Source organism: Pseudophryne corroboree, chromosome 3 (assembly GCF_028390025.1).
Source record: "Pseudophryne corroboree isolate aPseCor3 chromosome 3, aPseCor3.hap2, whole genome shotgun sequence".
Taxonomy (NCBI): domain Eukaryota; kingdom Metazoa; phylum Chordata; class Amphibia; order Anura; family Myobatrachidae; genus Pseudophryne; species Pseudophryne corroboree.
Genome location: NC_086446.1, coordinates 378,826,991 through 378,852,497, shown reverse-complemented (window position 1 = coordinate 378,852,497; position 25,507 = coordinate 378,826,991). Strand labels below are relative to the sequence as shown.

General features: G+C 47.9%; 1 protein-coding gene across 1 annotated transcript in view; it reads right to left on the bottom strand.

Moving 5' to 3' along the window:
* The window catches only part of CCDC103 (coiled-coil domain containing 103), a 132,363-nt gene that overhangs the window by 1,462 nt on the left and 105,394 nt on the right, over positions 1 to 25,507 (bottom strand). The gene's annotated exons all lie outside the window — the stretch shown is intronic.

The following is a 25,507-nucleotide window of genomic DNA, read 5'->3' as shown; positions in this document are numbered from 1 at the left end:
AGTAAGAAAAAAGCAGTACTGACCAAGTAACCACAGCAGGAAAACGAAGCGCTGGGTGGGCGCCCAGCATCCTCTATGGACTACGAGAAAAGGATTTACCGGTAGGTAATTAAAATCCTATTTTCTCTTATGTCCTAGAGGATGCTGGGGTCCATATTAGTACCATGGGGATGTACCAAAGCTCCCAGAACGGGAGGGAGAGCGCGGAGGCTCCTGCAGAACTGCTTGACCAAACTTGAGGTCCTCAGAGGCCAAAGTATCGAACTTGTAAAACTTAGCAAACGTGTTCGACCCAGACCAAGTACCGCTCGGCAAAGCTGTAAAGCCGAGACACCACGGGCAGCCGCCCAGGAAGAACCCACCTTACGAGTAGAGTGGGCCTTAACAGATGTAGGACACGGCAATCCTGCCGTAGAATAAGCATGCTGGATAGTGAACTGATCCAGCTTAGAAGCAGGACACCCAATTTTCTTGGGATCATACAGGACAAACAGAGAGTCCGATTTTCTGTGACGAGCAGTCCTCTTCACATAGATCTTCAAAGTCCTCACAACATCCAAGGCCTTTGAAGTAATCGAGGAGTAAGTAACCACTGGCACCACAATAGGTTGGTTGATATGAAAAGCCGACACAACCTCTGGAAGGAACTGTTGACATGTCCGGAGTTCCGCCCATCCTCATGGAACACCAAATAGGGACTTTTACAGGACAAAGCCCCCAATTCCGACACGTCGTGCAGAAGCCAAGGCCAACAAAGTGACAGCCTTCCACATGAGAAACTTGACCTCAGCCTCCTGTAAAGGCTCAAACCAATCCGATTGCAGGAAATGCAACACCACGTCAAGGTCCCAGGGAGCCGTCGGCACCACAAAGGGAGGCTGGATGTGCAGAACCCCTTTCAAAAAGGTCTGAACCTCAGGGAGGGCAGCCGATTGTTTTGGAAGAAAATGGATAACGCCGAAATATGGACCTTTAGTGACCCCAATCTCAGACCCATATCCACACCTGCTTGCAGGAACAGGAGAAACCGTCCAAGCTGAAACTCCACCGAAGGAAACTTCTTGGATTCACAGCAAGACACATATTTTTTCAAAATTCGATGGTAATGTTTAGACATTACTCCCTTCCTAGCCTGTATCAAGGTAGGAATAACCGCGCTCGGAATACCCTTCCGAGCTAAGTCAAACGTAGCCGTGGTAAGTCTTGATAAGCAAACGACCCCTGTTGTGGAAGATCCTCCCGAAAAGGTAGAGGCCATGGATCTTCCAGTAGTAGAACCAGCAGATCCACGTACCAAGCCTTCCTTGGCCAGTCCAGAGCAATGAGGATTGCCTGAACCCTTGTTCTTTTTACAAGCTGTAGAACTCTTGGAATGAGAGGAAGCGGAGGGAACACATACACTGACTGGAACACCCACGGTGTCACCAGTGCGTCCACCGCCACTGCTTGGGGGTCTCACGACCTGGAACAGTACCTCCACAGCTTCTTGTTGAGGCGGGAGGCCATCATGTCTATGTGAGGTGCACCCCACCAACCTGTTACCTCCTCGAACACCTCCGGGTGGAGGCCCCACTCTCCTGGATGGAGATAGTGTCTGCTGAGGAAGTGCGCTTCCCAGTTGTCTACTCCCAGAATGAAGATTGCTGAAATCGCCACTGCGTGCCTTTCCGCCCAGAGGAGGATTCTTGCCACCTCTGACATTGCAGCTCTGCTCTTCGTTCTGCCTTGTCGGATGTTTGTAGGAAGAAGGGATTCTTGACTTGACCGCCTTCCTTGGAAGGTTTCCCCTCGAGTGACTGCTCCGCAACCTCTGAGACTTGCATCCGTGGTTAGAAGGATCATAGTAACATAGTAATTGAGGTTGAAAAGAGGCAATTTGCCCATCACGTTCAACCTGTATTAAGTTGTGATGAATCTACATACCCGCGGAGTATGTTTTATGACTAGTTAACTACTATAACTCATATAACCCCCGGATTAACCATTTTGATATTTTAAATATTATAACCTTGGATATCATTTTCATTCAGAACTGTATCCATTCCTTTTTTAAATCCATTTACAGAGTCCGCCATTACCATCTTCCCTGGCAGGGAATTCCACATCCTAATTGCCCTAACAGTGAAGAACCCTTTCCTCTGTCGCGTTCGGAACTTTCTCTCCTCCAGCCGCAGCAAGTGCCCACGTGTCCTAAACTGTGTTCTTTTAATAAATAATTCCTCTGATAACTCTTTGTAATACCCCTTTACATATTTGAAGATATTAATAATATCCCCTCTTAGACGCCTTTCTAGTGTATACATGTTCAACCTAGTAAGCCTTTCCTCATAATCCAGTCCCTCTAGGCCTTTAATCAATTTAGTAGCTCGCCTTTGAACCCTTTCGAGTTCACCGATATCTTTTTTATACATTGGTGCCCAAAACTGAACACAATATTCCAGGTGCGGACGTACCAATGCTTTATACAGCGGCAGGATTACATCCAAGTCCCTTGACTCAATTCCCCGTTTTATTCACGCTAGCACCTTACTTGCCTTCTTTACTGCGCTTTGACATTGTGTATGGTTATTAAGACTATTATCAATGAGTACCCCCAAATCCTTTTCCAAATCTGTTTTACCTAGTCGTTCCCCATTTAGTATGTGGGCTGCAAGTTTGTTTTTAGTCCCGAATGCATAACCTTGCACTTGTCTGTATTGAACCTCATTTTCCATTTAGACGCCAAGAGTTCAAGTTTAGATAGATCATTCTGTAAGGACTCCACATCCAATTCCAAGTTAATTACCTAACACAGTTTAGCATCATCTGCAAAGATTGACACTGTGCTTTCCAGGCCTATTTCTAGGTCATTGATAAGTCCTGAACCCCGAACCTGCGGCCCTCCAGAAGGTGTGGCAGTTGTAGCCACCAGAGGAGTGAAATCATTGCTTTCGGCGACAGACGTATCCCCTGATGCATGTGCAGGTGAGATCCCGACCACTGGTCCAGGAGATCCAGCTGAAAGAACCGAGCATGAAACCTTCCGTACTGCAGAACCTCGTAGAAGGCAACCATCTTCCCCAAAAGGCGGATGCACTGATGAACCGATATCCGGGCAGGCTTTAAGACATCCCGGACCATTGACTGTATCATCAACGCTGTCAGCGTCCGGAGTCTTACCGGTACGCTGGGGCCGCGGGGCTGGCTTCCTTGGCGTTGTGCGGGCAGCGGCAGAGGTGGGCTGCTGCGCCGGATCCGTGGGCAGCAGTAGCGACGGTGAGGGGGTCCGCTCGTGGCGGCGGGACGCCGCTACAGCGAGTCGCTCTTGCTGAGCCGTTGCTAGGAGACCAGGGGCAGTGAGCAATGTGGCTTTGCAAAAAGGTCTGCATTACTGGGCGCCGCAATGTTGGAGACCAAGTTTTAAGCATAGTTCCTGTTTCCTGTTTCTTCCAGCCAATCCAGGGGAAGCTCTCCCTATAAAAGGGGGCTGGTTTAGGACAGGGACGCCAGTGCTTCAAGTTACAACCCTGTTGTAGGTGCTTTAGCCTGTGCTCCCAGGATTCCTGCTGTATTCTGGTTCCTCCTGATCCTGCTTGGTCGGTTCTATGTTGCTGCTGCAGCCCTGCCATTTCTAGCCTGCTACTGCCTGTGGAAGCGCTCCTGGAAAACCCGGTCCAGTAAGACTCTTTGGGCACAGTCGGCCCCGGATCTTCTGCCTCGTCTTTCAACCACCATCCACAGTTCATCATCTACAGTCTTGTCTTTCAAATCACAGTCCACAGTTCTTTGCCCCCAGCCACGTCTTTAACCATCGTGCTCCAGCCTCGGTTCTTTACCTCAGCCCTGTACATAATAAATACTTTCCATTGACTCTCAAACCCTGCCAACGTTCTTCATTGCTCCGTGTCCCATGCGAAGGAACTATATCCAGCCCCCTCATCTGGTTCATTCACAGCCTGCTACCTCCTCGGGCAAATCTCAGCTGCCGGATCCTCAAACTTTGCTAGATGTGACAAACGCTTTCTTCACCGGGAGAAACACCCTCTGCACCTCCATGTCGAGGATCATTCCCAGGAAAGACAGCCTCCTTGCCGGCTCAAGATGAGACTTTGGAAGGTTCAGGATCCAACCGTGCTCCCTGAGCAGATGCGTTGTGAGAGCAATGGACCGTAACAGCTTCTCCCTGGACGATGCCTTGATCAGCAGGTCGTCCAGATATGGAATTATGTTCACCCCCTGCTTGCGTAGGAGAACCATCATCTCCGCCATCACCTTGGTGAAGATCCTTTATGCCGTGGAGAGACCGAATGGTAGTGCTTGAAACTGATAGTGATCGTCTAACAGTCCAAACCTGAGATAAGCCTGATGCGGCGACCAAATGGGAATGTGGAGGTACGCATCCTTGATGTCCAAGGACACCAGAAACTCCCCCTTCTCCAGACCTGAGATCACCGCCCTCAGAGATTCCATTTTAAATTTTAACTCCCTTAGATAAGGGTTTAACGATTTCAAGTTCAAAATTGGCCTGACCGAACCATCAGGCTTCGGTACCACAAAAGGGTTTGAATAGTAACCCTTGTTTTGTTGATGAGGTGGTACTGGAACAATGACTTCCGACAGTTCCAATTTTCGGACAGCTTTCTGTAGAATAGCTCTGTCTGCCAGCAAAGCTGGCAAGCCTGATTTGAAGAATCGGTGAGGTGGAAGAGTTTGAAACTCCAGCCTGTATCCCCGGGACACAATATCCTGTGTCAAAGTCAGAAAAATATCTCTATGCACACTACCATATTTGCACCTCACACAGGTCCGTGCTGCGCATGCGTACGCTCTCCCGTACGTGCGCATACTCACAGTCGCGGGCACCCGCAGGCGCACGGTATGCGTATTTACGGTAGAGTTTATGTGATCGTAGCGTGCGACTCAATCGTTACATATTTTCACTATATAATGTATTTTGTAGATCATGGTCCCTTTGATAGATTCTGAAAGTTTGGTTAATATAGAATGTTCGTGAACAGAGAAATCCCTCTTTGTTTGATACGAAGGGTCAGACAGGAGTAATACAGTGGTGTTTAGTACCCATCGGAAGAGTATTTAATTAGCAATATTCCGGTGTTGGTTTGAAGCGGATTAATCGCTCGTGCGAATAGTTATGGACATAAGAAGTTTATGAACATTTACTGTATTTGCACTTACTTATCCATGCGGCGGGAAACCCAGTTTCCCTCCCACCTGAGCTGTTGGAAATAGTCACGGCCCACCTGTATGAATCAACCTATGACCTTTTGTTATAATGCGAGGAGGAATTCCTGTGTCCAATGAACAATGAGATTGTAGGGACCATTGAATTGCATTGTGTGTGGGGCATAAATAGACAGGCCGATCACATCCAGCTCTCACTCTTCAACGGTTATCATTGCTGAAAATCGGGAGCTGGATGTCCAGAGGCGCATGCGATCGTTTCCTTTGTGCGTAAGTTTTTCTCCGCAACTATATTGATCTTCTTGTTATTGTGGGCCAATTTCTCTCTCTCTTTCTCTTCTCCTCTTTCTCTCTTATTTTCCCTTAAATAGTAATTGTATTGTATTTCCTGTGTAGTTATCTGGTTAGGTAGTCTATGTTATATTGTAGTGTATGATTTGTATTTGTATTAATTCTTTTGCAAGTATATCATTCATAATATATATATATATATTAGGCGTTGGACCCTAAGCCCAGGTATCTGTGTATTTCTTATAGTGTTAAGTATTCTCTGAGCGTCGGTGACGCTAGAACAGCTTTAAAGGTAATAAGGTTATACTGTGTTGCATTTACACTCTATCATTACACTAAGGTTTTACTGCACAATACACTGTTTATGGTTTAGATACAAAGGTTTAACATTGTGAGCGTCAGCGCCGCTGGTGATCTCCTCGTGGTCCCGAGCGTCCGCTACGCTATAGCGAATCATTAAGTTAGTCAGCAGCCAATAGCGTGCCTGCCTGTGATCTCTTGGCCGTGAGCGAACGTGACGCTTGAGCGTCTCGACTACGGCTAAGCGATTGTTACGCAACGTGCGTACCCTTACGGTACTTCATACGTAGATAGCGTACAGCGTTCTTAGACCTCATAAAGGGTATTATATAAGATAAATATTTAGCTTTATCAATTGCGGGCTCGTCCTGTCCTTCACACATCTCTGCTAGGTAGATACAGCAGACATTATCCATCAGCAAAGGGCGGGAGGTTATATTCCTCGTAGTGCTGTCGGGATAAGCGTCTGCTTCACTTAGTAAAGGGTGCTGAAGGAATCCGGGAACCGGAGGTAAGAACAACACGCTAGTCTCTTTTAAAACTGTTTATTTTTCTGTCTTGCGTACACACGCACGCACACATATATATCTGCATTTCTTTTTTTCATTTGTGTATTTTCGTATATCACTCTCCTGTTTGCCAGTTTTATAGTTGATAAACGTGCTAAGAGAGATTTGCCGCTATTTCATAGTTTAAGAGTAAAGGTAACATAGTTAAAGTATAGACAAACACAGCTGTGCCTGAGAGACAAGGCGAAGTCAGTGTGGTGCGCGGTAGATGATCAAGGATCATCTACATTGATAAACGTATAAATTGTGTTACGGTGGATCTTTGCTGTGCGTACACGTGTCTCTAACAAAGGACTGAGACTTGCGTACGCAACCCAAGGGCCGACGCACGCAGCGTATATTACGCAACGGAGCGTACGGGTACGCCCACGTAACTCAAATCACAAGTGTTAATTTTTTTTTTTCAACGCGATAAATAACGCAACGCGGTAAATAACGCAAGGCGATAAATCGCGCAAATCTATTTTAACATTCGACATTTAAATTAACAGATCCTTCTCCTAATTGGTAACACATCTGGTCTAAAGAAAATTTCTGCGCAGAAATAGAAATAGAAACAAAAGTGTATATGTGGTGAGTGAGTGTTTGTTTTTACAATTTTTGAGGTTGAACCACAAGAAAAGTCGAGTTCTCGTGAGGTACATGCGTGTAAGTGACGTACATGGTGGCTAGGGAGGCATCCCTGGTTAAAACATACAATTTGAGCATTAGAGTGTAGCAGACCAGGAGGTCATACTGTAACAGACCAGGAGGTCATAGCAGACCAGCAGGTTCAGGTACAGCAGACAAGGAAGTCCGCTATACAGTCCACAGGCACAACACCAAGAAAGAGTTGGTGCAACACCCATATAGGCCATACAAGCTCTGGCTGAAGGAATTCGCAGCCGTAATTTTCGATTCCGTTGGTCGCTCAGTACATAAGATTAGTTGCTTATGTGCTGAACGATTGTACCGCACGTAATTGTGTGCATTAGTAAACCTGACCGGTACTATTTGTGTACGAAGGTCATAAACGCTATTTGTACATTCTAACGTGATTTGTGTAATTTTTTTATTTTAAGGGAGGTTCGCTGCTCACTCAGGAACTATCCAACAACCAATAGTTACTGGAAAGAGTAAGTGTTCTTCGGATCACCCTCGCAGGTTCCAGTAAATAGAGGTTCAGGTCGCAGGGGCCCTGGGTCGAGTACGCCAGCACTATATCAGTGTGATCAGGTCGTATTGGTCGGCGTGGGCGAGTGAGTGGGGTACTCGGTAAACCGCCACCGTCAGCCTATTTTGAACATTTTGGTTTGCGTAAGGGTTGGCTGAATAAAGCAACACCTTCGAACTATGGGGGCCACTTGTTCAGGTAGGGGGCGATCAACCTCGGTTCGGGTTGATTCAGTGAACCGACCAGTCGGGTCGGCAAGGTACGTAATGTGTGAGAAATACGGAAGTCACACAGAAGCTTTATGTGATGAATGGGAGAGAATGACGGTACATGACGGGGAGAAATTCCCAAGAGTAGGTAGCTTCAGCACAGAAGTGTTAACGAATTTAAGGAGAAGGATATGTCTCATTAAATCAGCAAAGAGACGAATCAAGCATTATGATTATTTGCAGTTGTGGCAACAGGAGGGTGACATACAGAGAGGATTGGCTCAGGCGGCGGGATCTGGCTCGATCAGAAAACTGATAGCCACGGCCCCACCGCCACCATATATATCGGGAGAAAAATTGGTTGCGGAGAATGACGCATTAAGGTGTAACAAACAAACACTTAGCAACTGTGTAAATGTTAAAGATAATGTTAACCAATTAACCAATGCAAGTATTAACCCGTGCAAGTTGTACCCTGTTTTGAACTTTCCTCAGGAGTGTGATCAAGAGGACGAATCGGCAACAATTTCAGCGCTCTCTCTAGCAGCCACCATAGCAGAGACCACAGTAGGCACAGCTCCACCCCCGAGATTAGTAACAAAGGCCCCTAGCGGAGGGATAGGTGAGGTCGTATCAACGGGTAAGTACGGCACCATACACTATGCTGAAACTATTTCACCACAGCCTGTAGAATCTACACAGAATGAGGTTGTTAGAGTTAATCCTGTTAAGGTAATAGTAGTTCCAAATGGGAAAACAGACACTTCAGGAGTCACTCCTGTTAGGAACATTGCCATGTACAGCCCATTTTCCCGAATGGAATTAAGGACCATAGTGTCGGAATTCCCTGACCCTAGAAAAGACTTAGTTGCCAGCCAAAAATACATCAGAGACCTAGGTAACACGGTAGAGCCCAACAACAAAGACTGGCAGATATTGCTGAGAGCATGTTTACCCTCCAATGTCGACGCAGCTCAATTTTTAGCTGACTGTGGATTAGATCAGGATGTACCTCTTACAGAAGTGTACAACAAAGACAATGTAAAAAGAATAAGTTTACAGTTAAAGGAGTATTTCCCAGCCGTAGTTAAATGGAACAAAATATTCTCCATTAAACAGAAGGAGTCAGAAACAGCTGCAGAGTATTTTCACAGAGCATTATCAGAAATGGCAAAATACACAGGCATAGAGGACATTAAAACAAACATAAACCATCGAGAAGTAGCAGTATCGGTACTGATGGATGGTTTAAAAGAGTCATTGAAGACTAGGGTACAGACCACACAACCATGTTGGCGAGGTCTGTCTGTGGCTACTTTGAGAGAGGCTGCTATTGATCACGATAGGAACATCACCAGACACAGGGAACAACAAGGTGATAAGTTAATGGCAGTAAGTATACAGGCCCTGACCACAAGGCAGCCTTTGTTTATATCACCAAACCCTGTGGGTAAGTCAAATGTGGTTACTTGTTATTCTTGTCATAAACAGGGACACATGGCACGAGATTGTAGAGTGAAGAATTCACGAAACTCATACCAACCCCCTAGACAACGACACGACACACGACATTGGGATCAGGGTCCGCAGAAACGGAGTTATGAGCCACATACAGGGGAAACAAAAAGATACCCCCCGAACAGAGACTGGCAAGCCTCTGGTAGCTCCCAATTAACTCCATCACAAGTAGTTGCTGCCAGCGGGATTCAGGGAGGTCACCATACCCAATAGGGGTGTGGCCATACCTGTAATCTGCAGCCAGTAAAATTGATTGCAAGCCTTGGAAGTGAACCAGAAATTGCAATCAATGTAGCTGGTAAATCATTAAACTTTCTTGTAGACACAGGGGCGGCCAAATCAGTGATAAATTCGACAGTGGGCATGAGAACCACTGGTAAGACAATTCCAGCCATAGGGGTAACGGGAGTAGTCCAGCACTACCCTGTTAGCAAACCAGCCGAGATTACAGTAGGGCCTTTACATACCAAGCATTCCTTTTTGCTGGCTGCATCGGCACCGACTAATCTCCTGGGAAGAGACTTACTGTGTAAAATGGGGTGCGTCATTTATTGTACTCCTGAAGGTGTATTCTTGGACATACCTGAGAATCACGCTCAGGAAGTACGAGACATGTTAGACTCCCCATCAAAATTAATGTCACATACCATTATGACAAATAGGACTCCCTCCCAAGTAGAAGAAATGACATCTCAGATACCAGAGTCACTTTGGACTAAAGATGGACAGGACACTGGATTAATGGCAAACGTAGCTCCGGTAGTTGTACAAGTAAAAGATGGTAGGATAGCTCCAAAAATCCCACAGTACCCTCTGAAGCCAGAGGTGGAGTTAGGAGTGTATCCCGTAATAGAGCGCTTGCTACAACAGGGCATTCTGGTAAGAACGTCCAGCACTGCCAATAGTCCCATCTTCCCTGTTAAAAAGAGTGGGGGGAGGGGTTACCGGCTAGTGCAGGATCTAAGGGGGATTAACAAAATAGTTGAGAGTCAGTTCCCCGTAGTGCCAAATCCAGCTGTCATCCTAATGCAAATCCCTCCCACTGCGAAATTTTTCACTGTTATTGACCTCTGCTCCGCTTTCTTTTCGGTACCTCTGCACCCTGACAGTCAATATTTGTTTGCATTTACATACAGAGGAGTCCAATACACATGGACTCGATTACCACAAGGATTCATAGATAGCCCAAGTATATTTTCCCAGGCTTTGCATGATTGTTTACAGTCTTTCCAACCAGTGAGTGGATCAGTATTAATACAGTACGTGGATGATCTACTACTGTGTTCTGATTCATTGGAAGCATCCCTGAAGGATACGAAACAGCTCCTGTTTCATCTTTCAGACACAGGACACAAGGTTTCCAAAGACAAGTTGCAATTATGCCAAACTAAGGTAAAATATTTGGGACACTGTCTAACACAAGGACTGAGACACCTGACCGCTGATAGAATTCAAGCCATTAGAGACATGACTCTGCCACAAACCCAGCAGCAGATCAGAACATTTTTAGGAATGTGTGGGTATTGCCGTAATTGGATCCCAGGGTTTTCCATCCTAGCGTTACCCTTGCAGGAGATGGTCTCCTCAAACAAACCTGATCGGATTTCGCATACAGACGAGTCTGAGACAGCATTTGAGAGACTTAAACAGTGCCTAACGCAGGCACCAGCATTAGGTATGCCAGACTATGGGAAACCCTTTGAACTATACGGAACAGAAAGTGCTGGTTGCGCGGCAGGCGTACTAACCCAAAAGCACGGTGATGCCAGCAGGCCAGTAGCATATTACAGCGCTCAGCTAGATACGGTAGCGCGATCCCTCCCCACATGCTTGAGAAGCGTTGCTGCGATAGCATTGCTAGTAACGAAAAGCGAAGACGTCGTGCTAGGTCACAACCTCACAATTCATACACCACATGCAGTGTCAGCCTTGTTAAATTCTGCCCAAACCAGACACGTCTCATCAGCGCGGTTTACAAGATGGGAATTGGCACTAATGGCCCCCGTAAACATCACCATAAGGAGATGCAGTGCATTAAATCCTGCAACATATCTCCCAGGTGTGCCTGGACAGGCACAAAGGGTGGAGGATGAGAGTGGTGGGGAAGGAGGATTTAATACAAAGGAAGACACACATGATTGTATGGAATATTTGACCCAAAATTTTACAGCAAGGCCTGACATCAGTGACAACCCACTGGAAGATGTAGAACTTACGTTCTACACGGACGGTAGTTGTCATAGACAGTCAGACTCGGGAGACTTGTGTACTGGATACGCAGTCGTAGATGACCAAGGCACCATAGAAGCGGAACCGCTAGGCCCACCTCACTCAGCCCAGGTTGCTGAACTGGTCGCCCTAACCAGAGCATGTGAATTGGCTAAGGGCAAATCAGCCAATATCTACACCGATTCTAGATACGCATTCGGGGTAGTCCATGATTTCGGAGCCCTATGGCACCTCAGAAATTTCATGACGGCAGCTGGTACACCGATAGCGCATGCAGCTCACATAAAAAGGCTTCTAACAGCGATACAAGAACCCGACAGAGTGGCTGTTATCAAATGTAAAGCACACACATATAGCCAAGACCCAGTATCACTTGGTAACAGCCGAGCAGACGAAGCTGCTAAGTTAGCAGCTGCTACCCCCAGACAGACAGACACCACACAACTGATGGTATTTAATACCATCAACACACAGAAGTTGTGTGAGATGCAAAATTTGTGTTCCACACAGGAAAAGGCAGTCTGGAAGGCAAAAGGATATGGCCAGGAGTCCTCAGGACTCTGGACGGATGGACACGGTAAACCAGTGGCCCCCAGAGCATACCTTCCATGTTTAGCTGAGGCAGCCAACGGGCTGACTCATCTGGGCAAGGAAGGGATGTGCAAGTTGGTAAGAGCATATTGGTGTGCCCCAGGATTTTCATCTCATGCGAGTAAAAGGGCAATGTCATGCCTTACCTGTCTGAGAAAGAACATCGGAAAGGCAATACCTACAGAACCATCTCATATCCCACCTGCCGGCGGCCCTTTCCAGGTAATACAGATTGACTTTATTCAATTACCCCCTTGTCGAAATTTGAAATATGTACTTGTTTGTATAGATGTTTTCTCAAATTGGGTCGAAGCATTTCCAGCGGCCACAAATACCGCTATGTTTACTGCTAAGAAAATTGTGCAGGAATTTGTATGTAGATATGGTATCCCTAGAATTATCGAAAGTGATAGGGGTACCCATTTTACAGGTGATGTCTTTCAAGGAATGTGTAAATTGATAGGAATTGATAGCAAGCTGCACACTCCATACCGTCCACAGGCGAGTGCGAAAGTGGAAAGAGTGAACAGCACTATTAAAAATAAACTGAGTAAAGTGATGGCAGAGACAGGATTGACATGGCCAGAAGCTTTACCCATTGTACTGTACAGCATCAGAACCACTCCCAGGTCCCCTCTTAATCTGTCTCCCTTTGAAATCTTGTTTGGTCGACAACCGCATGTTATGATTAACCCTCAGGATGATTTGAAGTGTAACAATGAAGTGACTGTAAAATACTTGATTAACATGAGTAAACAGTTAAGGAATCAAAATGATAATCTGAAGTTAGTGATTCCTGATTTACCAGATAGTAATTGTCATGACATTAAACCTGGGGATTATGTAATGATACGGAATTTTCTACGCTCAGGTTGCCTTATTGACAGATGGGAAGGACCATACCAGGTCTTATTGACTAGCACTACAGCATTGAAGGTTGCTGAGAGAGAGACTTGGGTTCATTCGTCCCACTGTAAAAAGGTTGCTGATCCAGAGAGGCCCCGTGATAAGGAACAGACGGTAGAGATGGACTTGCCCCAAGAGACTGTGATCCGGATTTTCCTGTTGACCATGATGTTGACCAGAGCAGTCTGTTCCGGCGAGAGTACCATGGAGGTCGAGAGAGGTTCTGGAATGGGTTCTGATGACAGAGATGGAGGCGTAGTTTTCCAAGAACAACTTAACCAACAAGCAAAGGCGAGTATCAGAAAACGATCCGATAGCATTGACCATAGAAGGAATTGTGAAGGATTGTTAGCTGAAGAAAACTGTATCTGTCGGCTCTGTAACAATGTCATTGAGGATGGGTGCATAAAGAAATGCCAATCCAGTTTTAATATCCATATGGACCGGCATCCATTGAGTGACTATCACTCCTTAGTGGGTAGTGTGTTAAATAAAACAGATTGTTGGGTATGCTCTCAAGTACCTCAAGGACATAGCAAATCAGGGCTAGTACCATTTCCTTTAACGTTAGGGGAGGTACTTGAGTTAAGTGGTGGGAGACCGGTGGACAGGAGGTTTAATATCTCCAGCCCTCCTAGTTTGAAGCTCCACCAATACCATGTGGATAGGTCCCTATTATGTTTTAACATCTCCAATCCCCGAAAGCCGGGAAATTGGGAAGTGTCATGGAGTAATCAAACCATGACCTTTTCGCATAGAGCAGATAGAATGCCTACAGATACAGAGCTTATACGCCACATAGCCAGTAGAGGAAAATCTTTCCGGTATAGGTATACCTTAGGAAATAGGATTACGAGAGTTGGAGAGGTATCACCAGGATACTGTGCACATATCGTACAACCTGATACGTGTACTAAGCAGATGGAAGAATTAGGGTTAGGAGATTTCACATGGAAGGTGTGTAATATGGTTATGTCCTACTCCGTCCCATATGTTCTCCCCGATGATGCATATTTCATATGCGGGAGAAAGGCGTATAAGTGGCTTGCCCCAAACTCTGAAGGATTGTGTTATATTGGAAAAGTACTGCCTGAAGTAATGACTGTATCACATGACAAAATGAAAGACATACACCGTGTTGCCCAAACTCCTTATACTCACACCCATTACGAGCACGTAGTTAAACGGCACCTGATAGAAAGAACAGAGCATCCGGCCTCTGACATGATCCATGAATCCACCGGGATTCAGTTTCTAATCGCGTTAGATATCAGTCGCACCGCTAGAGGAGTGTTGAATTATAAATACATATCTGCGCTCGCCAATTTGTTAGATAATATCACTGAAATGTATGATGACACGTTTAGGTATACTGGAAGAGAACTTCAGGCTTATAAAACAGAACTGGTACAGCATAGAATGGTTCTTAATTACCTCACAGCAGTGACAGGCGGATATTGTGTCACACTGGCAACACAATACGGCGTGAAATGTTGCACATATATTACGAATAGCACCGAGGACCCGGTCGAGGTCATAGACCAAAAGATGGACGATATTCTCCAACTGAAGTGGGAATTTCGCAGGAGACACAATCTCACTCTTGCTGCTGTAGGTAATGAGCTGACTGGTTGGGTGTCATGGTTGAACCCGCGAAATTGGTTCTCTGGTTTAGGAGACTGGGCTCAAGGAGTCATAATGGATGTTGGGAAGTTTCTCCTATGTATCTTAGGTGTTATCATAATGATTGGCTTGATATTTAGATGCGGTCAGGCTTTAATGAGGTGCAATCGTCGTACTAGGGTAATGAGTTTAAGGAGTGAGGAAACTGTAATTCCAATGGACTTGATTTATGACCCAAATGTAGAAACAATGATGTGATGAAAATGCGATTTCTACGGTCCGTTTCTTTCACCTGTTTTTCCGTTTCCTCCAAGGTAAAAAGACCCACTTGGACGAGGAATTTGATGAGCCGATATACAGACAACAGAGGGATTAAAGAAGAAGTTTTGACAACCTGATACACAGATTTTTGATGAACTATGCCATGGATCCCCAGTTTCCCTAGAAATTTTTAAATTACGCTAGCCCAACACTTTTGTAAATCTATGGACATTGACAGCTTTTGCTCGCACCTTATGGGCAAAAGCACAAAGAAGACTGCATTCAACAGACACCAAACAAGACCTCAATCGACGAATGTACATTTACCTGACATAGAATACCACCGCATTTACCGTAATTATGTCTTTTCTTCATTTCTACAACCCTCAGGTAATGACACACATAGTCGATAGGGAATACAGGCACAGATATCAGCAATCACATATCTCCCCCATTCATGTATCATCAACTAAAATGTGCTCCCCCATTTTGTTACAACCAAAGCCGAAAAGAGCTCGGTAAAGTTTGACAGCCCATCCACAGACCCGTACCACGGGATAAGAAGGAATTCAAATGTATACTTCGCAATACCTCGAAGCTTGATTTAAAACACGTACGGCACGATGATACATGACCCCCAAGCACGGATTCATACACACATGCTTCTGCTATCTCACTAGGTCATACCCTTTTCCTACCTTCTCCTCTCCTCCCCTACCCAACCATGTAAATGTATTAACCCCTGACATATATTTTTCTCTTTTTTGAAATGTTTTAGAAGGTGGCAGTTATTGTTGACTGCCAAAGGGTGGACTGTCAAAGTCAGAAAAATATCTCTATGCACACTACCATATTTGCACCTCACACAGGTCCGTGCTGCGCATGCGTATGCTCTCCCGTACGTGCGCATACTCACAGTCGCGGGCACCCGCAGGCGCACGGTATGCGTATTTACGGTAGAGTTTATGTGATCGTAGCGTGCGACTCAATCGTTACATATTTTCACTATATAATGTATTTTGTAGATCATGGTCCCTTTGATAGATTCTGAAAGTTTGGTTAATATAGAATGTTCGTGAACAGAGAAATCCCTCTTTGTTTGATACGAAGGGTCAGACAGGAGTAATACAGTGGTGTTTAGTACCCATCGGAAGAGTATTTAATTAGCAATATTCCGGTGTTGGTTTGAAGCGGATTAATCGCTCGTGCGAATAGTTATGGACATAAGAAGTTTATGAACATTTACTGTATTTGCACTTACTTATCCATGCGGCGGGAAACCCAGTTTCCCTCCCACCTGAGCTGTTGGAAATAGTCACGGCCCACCTGTATGAATCAACCTATTATCACTGACCTGGTTTGGGAGTGTTGTGGACTCGGGGCTTCTTCCGATGACCGGGAAGAGGAACCGCCACTGGGTCGCAGTAGGGATGGCCGGATGTAGGTCTTCCTCATGCAGGACTACGTCGGCAGGCGGGAGGCACAGAGGAGTTCTTGACGGTCTCCTGTAAGACAAGACTCGTAGAAATACTGAAGGCTGGGGTACTGAGATATTAGAGGTACCGTGATGTCGGAGGCTCCGCGGTATTGGGGTTCTGAGGTGCTGGAAGTACAGGGCGTGCTAGGAGGCCCCTGGAGGTACGGAGATGCTTGGAGGCACGAGGTGCTTGGAGGCACGGAGGTGCTTGGAGGCACGGAGGTGCTTGGAGGCACGAGGTGCTTGGAGGCACGGAGGTGCTTGGAGGCACGGAGGTGCTTGGAGGCACGGAGGTGCTTGGAGGCACGAGGTGCTTGGAGGCACGGGGTGCTTGGAGGCACGGAGGTGCTTGGAGGCACGGAGGTGCTTGGAGGCACGGAGGTGCTTGGAGGCACGGAGGTGCTTGGAGGCACGGGATGCTTGGAGGCACAGGATGCTTGGAGGCACGGAGGTGCTTGGAGGCACGGGATGCTTGGAGGCACAGGATGCTTGGAGGCACAGGACGAGGGAGCTCTGGAATCACAGCTTCCGAAGGAGAAACGAAGATACTCAGGCACCGGATCTCTGCCTGGTATCCGCTTTTAAACTCCCCGCCCCAGCCTGATTGACGGAGCAGGCAGGTGACGTCAGACCTGCTCCGCCTGCTTGCCCTCACTTGCGATGGCGGCGTCCCTGCTTCCGGGAAGCCGCCGGGGAGCAGCGCCGACCCGCCACTGAATCCGGAGACCGCCAGGGGGAACGAGGCGCCGGGCAGACCAGACCACCCGTAGGGACAAGCGCGGCCGCCGCGGCCGCTGCAGGTTTGTAACAGTACCCCCTCCTCCAGGAGTGGCCCCTGGACACTTCCCGGGCTTAGTCGGATGTTTGGAGTGGAAGATCCGAATCAGACGAGGAGCCATTACTTCAGTAGCTCCAATCCAACTTCTTTCCTCAGGACCGTAACCCTTCCAGTCCACCAAGTACTGTAATTTTTTATGAAGATAACGGGAGTCAAGAATAGCTTTGATTTCAAACTCTGCTCCGGCTTCTGCCACTACTGACGTTGACCTAGGGAGTGCTGAGTGGAACCGATTCAGAACGAGGGGACGGAGTAGAGAAACATGAAAGGCGTTAGGTACTCGAAGATGGGCAGGCAAACCCAGTTTACAGACCACAGGATTTAAGACTTTTAGCACAGGGTAGGGCCCGATGAACCTTGGAGCGAATTTCATGGTAGGCACCTTCAGCCGGAGGTTCCGTGTGGACAGCCATACCCTGTCCCCAACTTTATATTGAGGTGCAGCTCGCCGTTTCTTATCTGCGAAGAACTTGTACCGAGCCGAAACCTGCTTAAGATTGGCATGAACCTTCCTCCAAATTTGTCCAAAGTGTCGTAGAGTGGATACTACAGCAGGAACCTCTACTAACGGAAGGCTTGGAAATTCCGGAACACGGGGATGGAACCCGTAATTGACGAAAAATGGTGATTCCCCAGTGGAAGAATGAAACAAATGGTTGTGGGCAAACTCCGCCCAAGGCAGCAACTCCACCCAATTGTCCTGTGAAGGAGAGAGGTACAGACGAAGAAAAGTCTCTAGATCCTGATTGACACGTTCCGTTTGTCCATTTGTTTGGGGATGATAAGCAGACGAAAACTTAAGTTTGATTTGCAGAGTCGAACAAAGGGCTTTCCAAAACCTGGCGGTGAACTGTACTCCTTGGTCAGAAACAATCTCTTGTGGCAACCCATGCAAACGAAAATGTTCTCGGATAAACAGTAGTGCCAGTTTCGGTGCTGTTGGAAGACCAGTCAAGGGCACAAAGTGTGCCATCTTCGAAAAACGGTCAACGATAACCCAAACGGTGTTGAAACCTTTGGAACAGGGCAGGTCAGTGACGAAGTCCATGGAAATGTGAGTCCAGGGTCTCACAGGGATAGGCAGAGGACGAAGTAACCCTGCAGGAGGCAAACGAGGAGATTTGTGTTGTGTACATTGGGGACAGGAATTAACGCAATCTTGTACATCCTTCCTCATGGTGTTCCACCAGTAAGATCTTTGCAGAAACTTGTACATCTTCTGAGCGCCGGGATGACCGGAAAACTTGGAGTTATGGACCCACAGTAGTATCCTTGAGCGGAATCTAGCTGGTACGGACATTCTTCCAGGAGGAGGAGCTGGAGTAGTTAAAGCAACAGAGACAGAAACTGGATTCAGAATTAAACCCCGCTCCGGAGGTTCATCCTCGTCAGAGGAAACTTGTGAACGAGAAAGTGCATCTGCTTTAATATTGAGACTCCCGGCCCGGTACTTGATAATGAACGAGAATCGGGAAAAGAAAAGTGCCCATCTTGCCTGGCGAGGATTCAAGCACTGTGCGGATTTGATGTACAGCAAATTCTTGTGATCTGTGTAGATAGTAAACACGTGTTTAGCCCCTTCCAGAAGATATCTCCATTCTTCCAAGGCAGACTTGATTGCCAAGAGTTCCTGGTCTCCAATAGTGTAGTTCCGTTCGGCCGGAGAGAACTTACGAGAATGGAAGCCACACGGATGTAGTTTCTTATCAGAGGAATACTGGGAGAGAACAGCCCCAACTCCGACTGAAGACGCATCAACTTCTAAGAAGAAGGGTTCATCGAAATCTGGTTGTTTGAGAACTGGAGCCGTCATGAAGGCTAATTTTAAACGAGAAAAAGCTAAAATGGCTTCCGGGGACCACAGACTAGGATTGGAACCCTTCCTCGTCAGGGCAGTAATGGGCGCAACAATGGTGGAGAAACCCTTAATGAATTTCCTGTAGTAGTTCGCAAAGCCCAGGAATCTTTGTATTGCTTTCAGGGAAAGAGGTTGAGTCCAGTCACGAATGGCAGATAACTTTTCCGGATCCATGCGAAGCTCCGTCCCCGAGATGACATAACCGAGGAACGGAATAGATGTTACTTCAAAGGTACACTTGGAGAGCTTGGCGTAGAGATGATTCTCTCGTAAACGGTGTAGTACTTCTTTGACTTGTAACCTGTGTTCGACAAGATTCTTGGAAAAAATCAATATGTCGTCCAAATATACCACAACGCTCTGATACAGCATATCACGAAAGATTTCATTGACGAATCCCTGGAAAACCGCGGGAGCATTACTAAGACCAAATGGCATCACCAAGTATTCGTAATGCCCATCTCGGGTATTAAAGGCAGTCTTCCATTCATCCCCCTCTCGGATGCGTATAAGATTATAAGCTCCTCTCAAGTCGAGTTTGGAAAAAATGCGGGCCCCACGAACCCTATCAAATAACTCTGTGATTAGTGGCAAAGGGTACTTATTCTTAATAGTAATGTCATTTAGGCCGCGGTAGTCGATGCATGGTCTCAACCCTCCGTCTTTTTTCTTCACAAAAAAGAAGCCTGCACCAGCAGGGGAGGAAGAGGGGCGAATGAATCCTTTGAGCAGATTGGACTTAATATACTCCGACATGGCTTGGGTCTCAGGAAGAGACAGAGGATATGTGCGACCACGGGGTGGCGTCTTCCCTGGGACAAGGTCAATAGAGCAGTCCCAAGGCCTGTGAGGTGGTAATAGGTCCGCAGCTTGTTCCGAAAACACGTCCTTGTACCCTTGATATGCCTCCGGAATGTGCTCTTCATCCGTCTTGGAAGTGACACGGAGCGGACAGACAGGAGTAAGACAATTAGTGTGACAAAAGGAACTCCAGGACAGAATTTGTGACGACTTCCAGTCGATGTGGGGATTATGACTTTTTAGCCAAGGTATTCCAAGAACCAGATCATGGGACATTTCTGGGATTACCAAGAGTTCCAAATCTTCCTGATGTAGAGCCCCGACCTGCAGCTTAACTGGCCCCGTGCGCCACCTTATAAGACCTTTGGCAATTCTAGTCCCATTGATAGCCGTCAGTGAGATTGGCCGCTCGATAGGCCGTAACTTCAAACCCAAACTTTGGGCACAGATGGAAGAAACGAAGTTCCCCGCAGCTCCGGAGTCCAATAGGGCTTCACTAGACTTGGAGACTGAGTTGGAGACTAGAGTTACTGGAAGCAAACAGTCCGAAGTTGGAGAAGCTTTTGTCGCAACTCCCAGCTTGACTCCTCCGGAACAAGCTAGGACTGCCCGTTTCCCGGACGGACTTTACAAGATTTAAGAAAATGATCTGCGGCTCCACAGTAAAGGCAGAGTTTACCCTCACGACGACGCTGTCGTTCTTCTGGAGACAGTCGGGAGCGGTTAATTTGCATGGGCTCATCTGAGCTAGGTGAGGCCACCGGCCTAGGAGTAGGATTCCGGAGCCTGGGACGATCTGAATGGCTACGTTCTCTTCCACGCTCTTGCATCCGAAGATCCACCTTGACGCACAGAGAAATCAAATCTTCTAATGGATCCGGCAGATCTCTAGTAACCAGCTCATCTTTCAGCCGGTCGGAAAGACCGTTCCAGAAGGCAGCTCTCAGGGCGTCATTATTCCAGCGTAGTTCGGAAGCAATGGTCTGGAAATGAACCACATACTGGCCCACGGAACGGGCGCCTTGCCGAACATGGAGCAAATCGGAAGAAGCCGTGGTCATTCTGCCGGGTTCGTCGAAAATCCTTCGAAAGGACGAGATGAAGTTGGTATAGTTGGAAACCATGGGATCGGACCGTTCCCATAGTGGAGACACCCAATCCAAAGCAGAACCTTCCAATAAAGAAATGATATATGCTACCTTGGACCGGTCTGTAGGAAAGTTGTGTGCAAGTAGCTCGAAATGTACCTCGCATTGGTTCAAGAAACCGCGGCAATTTTTGGGATTCCCATTATAGCGGGACGGAGTAGGCAACTGAAGACGTGGAGTGATACCAGCCGATGGTTGAACATTACTGGCAACGACAACTGGTGCGACCACTGGAGCAGGAGCCGGAATTACTGAGGCCAGAGACGCCTGGATCTGATCCAGACGTCCGGACAACTGCTGGAGGTACTGCATCACCTGGCCTTGCGCCGCCTCCTGACTTTGTACTCGGGAAGCCAGGTTCTGGATGGCACTCGAGTCCGTGTTCCGAATCCCCGAGTCCATTAGGCCTGAGTATACTATCACTGACCTGGTTTGGGAGTGTTGTGGACTCGGGGCTTCTTCCGATGACCGGGAAGAGGAACCGCCACTGGGTCGCAGTAGGGATGGCCGGATGTAGGTCTTCCTCATGCAGGACTACGTCGGCAGGCGGGAGGCACAGAGGAGTTCTTGACGGTCTCCTGTAAGACAAGACTCGTAGAAATACTGAAGGCTGGGGTACTGAGATATTAGAGGTACCGTGATGTCGGAGGCTCCGCGGTATTGGGGTTCTGAGGTGCTGGAAGTACAGGGCGTGCTAGGAGGCCCCTGGAGGTACGGAGATGCTTGGAGGCACGAGGTGCTTGGAGGCACGGAGGTGCTTGGAGGCACGGAGGTGCTTGGAGGCACGAGGTGCTTGGAGGCACGGAGGTGCTTGGAGGCACGGAGGTGCTTGGAGGCACGGAGGTGCTTGGAGGCACGAGGTGCTTGGAGGCACGGGGTGCTTGGAGGCACGGAGGTGCTTGGAGGCACGGAGGTGCTTGGAGGCACGGAGGTGCTTGGAGGCACGGGATGCTTGGAGGCACAGGATGCTTGGAGGCACGGAGGTGCTTGGAGGCACGGGATGCTTGGAGGCACAGGATGCTTGGAGGCACAGGACGAGGGAGCTCTGGAATCACAGCTTCCGAAGGAGAAACGAAGATACTCAGGCACCGGATCTCTGCCTGGTATCCGCTTTTAAACTCCCCGCCCCAGCCTGATTGACGGAGCAGGCAGGTGACGTCAGACCTGCTCCGCCTGCTTGCCCTCACTTGCGATGGCGGCGTCCCTGCTTCCGGGAAGCCGCCGGGGAGCAGCGCCGACCCGCCACTGAATCCGGAGACCGCCAGGGGGAACGAGGCGCCGGGCAGACCAGACCACCCGTAGGGACAAGCGCGGCCGCCGCGGCCGCTGCAGGTTTGTAACACCTATGACCTTTTGTTATAATGCGAGGAGGAATTCCTGTGTCCAATGAACAATGAGATTGTAGGGACCATTGAATTGCATTGTGTGTGGGGCATAAATAGACAGGCCGATCACATCCAGCTCTCACTCTTCAACGGTTATCATTGCTGAAAATCGGGAGCTGGATGTCCAGAGGCGCATGCGATCGTTTCCTTTGTGCGTAAGTTTTTCTCCGCAACTATATTGATCTTCTTGTTATTGTGGGCCAATTTCTCTCTCTCTTTCTCTTCTCCTCTTTCTCTCTTATTTTCCCTTAAATAGTAATTGTATTGTATTTCCTGTGTAGTTATCTGGTTAGGTAGTCTATGTTATATTGTAGTGTATGATTTGTATTTGTATTAATTCTTTTGCAAGTATATCATTCATAATATATATATATTAGGCGTTGGACCCTAAGCCCAGGTATCTGTGTATTTCTTATAGTGTTAAGTATTCTCTGAGCGTCGGTGACGCTAGAACAGCTTTAAAGGTAATAAGGTTATACTGTGTTGCATTTACACTCTATCATTACACTAAGGTTTTACTGCACAATACACTGTTTATGGTTTAGATACAAAGGTTTAACATTGTGAGCGTCAGCGCCGCTGGTGATCTCCTCGTGGTCCCGAGCGTCCGCTACGCTATAGCGAATCATTAAGTTAGTCAGCAGCCAATAGCGTGCCTGCCTGTGATCTCTTGGCCGTGAGCGAACGTGACGCTTGAGCGTCTCGACTACGGCTAAGCGATTGTTACGCAACGTGCGTACCCTTACGGTACTTCATACGTAGATAGCGTACAGCGTTCTTAGACCTCATAAAGGGTATTATATAAGATAAATATTTAGCTTTATCACCTGCACCCAGGGATCCAGGCCGGACGACACCCAGACTTGGCTGAAATGCCAGAGTCTTGCTCCCACCTGACCGACCTCCAGGCTATGCGGTCCACCATCATGCTGAGGATTTTGAGGCACCAGAAGTAGACTTCTGGTCCTGGAAACCTGCAGGTGCAGGTTTTTTAGATTTAGCCCTACCTTCTCTAAAGAAGGTGTTAGAGGGCTTGTTATTTCTAGTCCTAGCGGGCCGAAAGGACTGTGACGTATTGGGAGAAAAAGGTTTCTTCATAGCCGGTGCAGCTGAGGGAAGAAAAGGAGACTTACCCACGGTTGCCGTGGAAATCCACGCATCCAGCGCCTTCCCAAAGAGAGCCTGACCTGTGTAGGGTAGGTTCTCCACACTTCTCCTGGATTCCGCGTCCGCAGACCATTGGCGCAGCCAAAGACCCCTGCGAGCCGATACGAACATGGAGGAGATCCCTGCAGCCATGGAACCCAGGTCCTTCATGGATTCTACCATAAATCCCGTAGAATCCTGTATGTTACGTAAAAACAATTCAACGTCACCTTTATCCATCATAGCCAAGTCTTCCAGTAGTGTGCCTGACCACTTTGCTATAGCTTTAGAAATCCATGCACAGGCAATAGTAGGCCGCAGTATCGCCCCTGAAGCCGTGTATATGGACTTGAGCGTAGTGTCAACCTTGCGATCTGCCGGTACTTTCAATGCGGTAGATTCTGGGACAGGTAAGACCACCTTCTTTGACAGTCTGGAGACAGATGCGCCAACTATAGGCGGGGTTTCCCATTTTTTTCCTATCTTCCTCAGGGAAGGGAAAAGCAACCAGAACCCTTTTTGGGATCTGGAATTTTTTTTTCCAGGTTTTCCCAGGATTTTTCAAAAATAGCATTTCATTCTTTAGATGCAGGGAAGGTTAGCAAGGCTTTCTTAGTATCAGTGAAGTAAGCCTCCTCAACCAGGAGTTGCGTCAGCAATATTCAACACATCTCTCATGGCCTCATTCATCAACAGCACCCCCTTAGCAAGTGATGCCGCCCCCCTCAACACATCCCCATCACCGTCTGCTGTGTCAGAATCGGTATCCGTGTCATCTTGCATAATTTGGGCAAGAGCACGTTTTTGAGGGTGTACTGCAGAGGGGCCTGAGGGAACAGAACCGGACCATACTGCCATAGTGGACTGTAAAGCCCGAGTAACATTCTTAGTCTGTGCAACCCTCTCAGAAATCTGAGAAATAACCCCCTTAAGAGATGCTAACCACTCCGGTTCCCTAGCCGGGATATGCGCTACAACAGTGCAATCCTGATTACATGGAATGGGATCTTCCTGAGAAGATATATCCTCTGCAGCATATGATACAGAGTCTCTAGACATGGCTGCTTGCAATCCCCACACACCCCACATACACACAGGGTAATGGCAGACAGAGTTTCCCCCCCAAGAATGGCAGAGAGACACAGAGATTGGAGCCAACCCACACACAGCGATTCTGAGGAACAGGGGAATCACCACCTCACGCTGACTGTGCACCTTAATAGGTAGACACAGTATACACACTGCCTCCCCCCCCCTTCTACAACCCCCTGGTACCGTACAGAGAGCTGGAGTTGATGTAGAGGGACAGCGCTGAAGACTGCAGGCAGAGAAAATGGTGCTGAACGCTGCTGGGTCCGCTCTGAGGAGAAGCTCCGCCCCCTGAAGATAACACGTCTTCCCGCTCTTCACAAGGATTATACTGGCCTGAGGTATATGCTGGCTGAGATCCAGGGACCCCGACAGGCTTGCTGACCAGTGCAGGGTGTATGCGCTGGCTCAGGGCGCGCCTCACAGCGCCGCACAGTGTGCCTCTGAGCTCGAGAGCGCGGTTAATACCATGCTCCCTACTCTGTTGCCGCCATCTTCACACCCGCTCCCCGCTTGTCAGGGGGGCCGCTGACTAACTCGATCTTCTGGCTCTGTAAGGGGGTGGCGGCATGCTGCTGGGGTGAGCGATCCCCTGTGGCGGCGATCGTTCTATCCCCTCAGGAGCTCAGTGTCCTGTCAGCAGAGTAAGTGGCTCAGACCCCGCAGGGTGGACACTACTCCTCCCCTTAGTCCCACGAAGCAGGGAGGCTGTTGCCAGCAGCCTCCCTGTGCCTAAACTCTATTAAAAATAATAAAACTAAAAGAACTCCTATGGCGCTCCTTTAGCTGTGACCGGCTCCTCCAGGCACATTTTCTAAACTGGGTCTGGTATGAGGGGCATAGAGAGAGGAGCCAGCCCACACTGTTAAACTCTTAAAGTGTCAATGGCTCCTGGTGGACCCGTCTATACCCCATGGAACTAATATGGACCCCA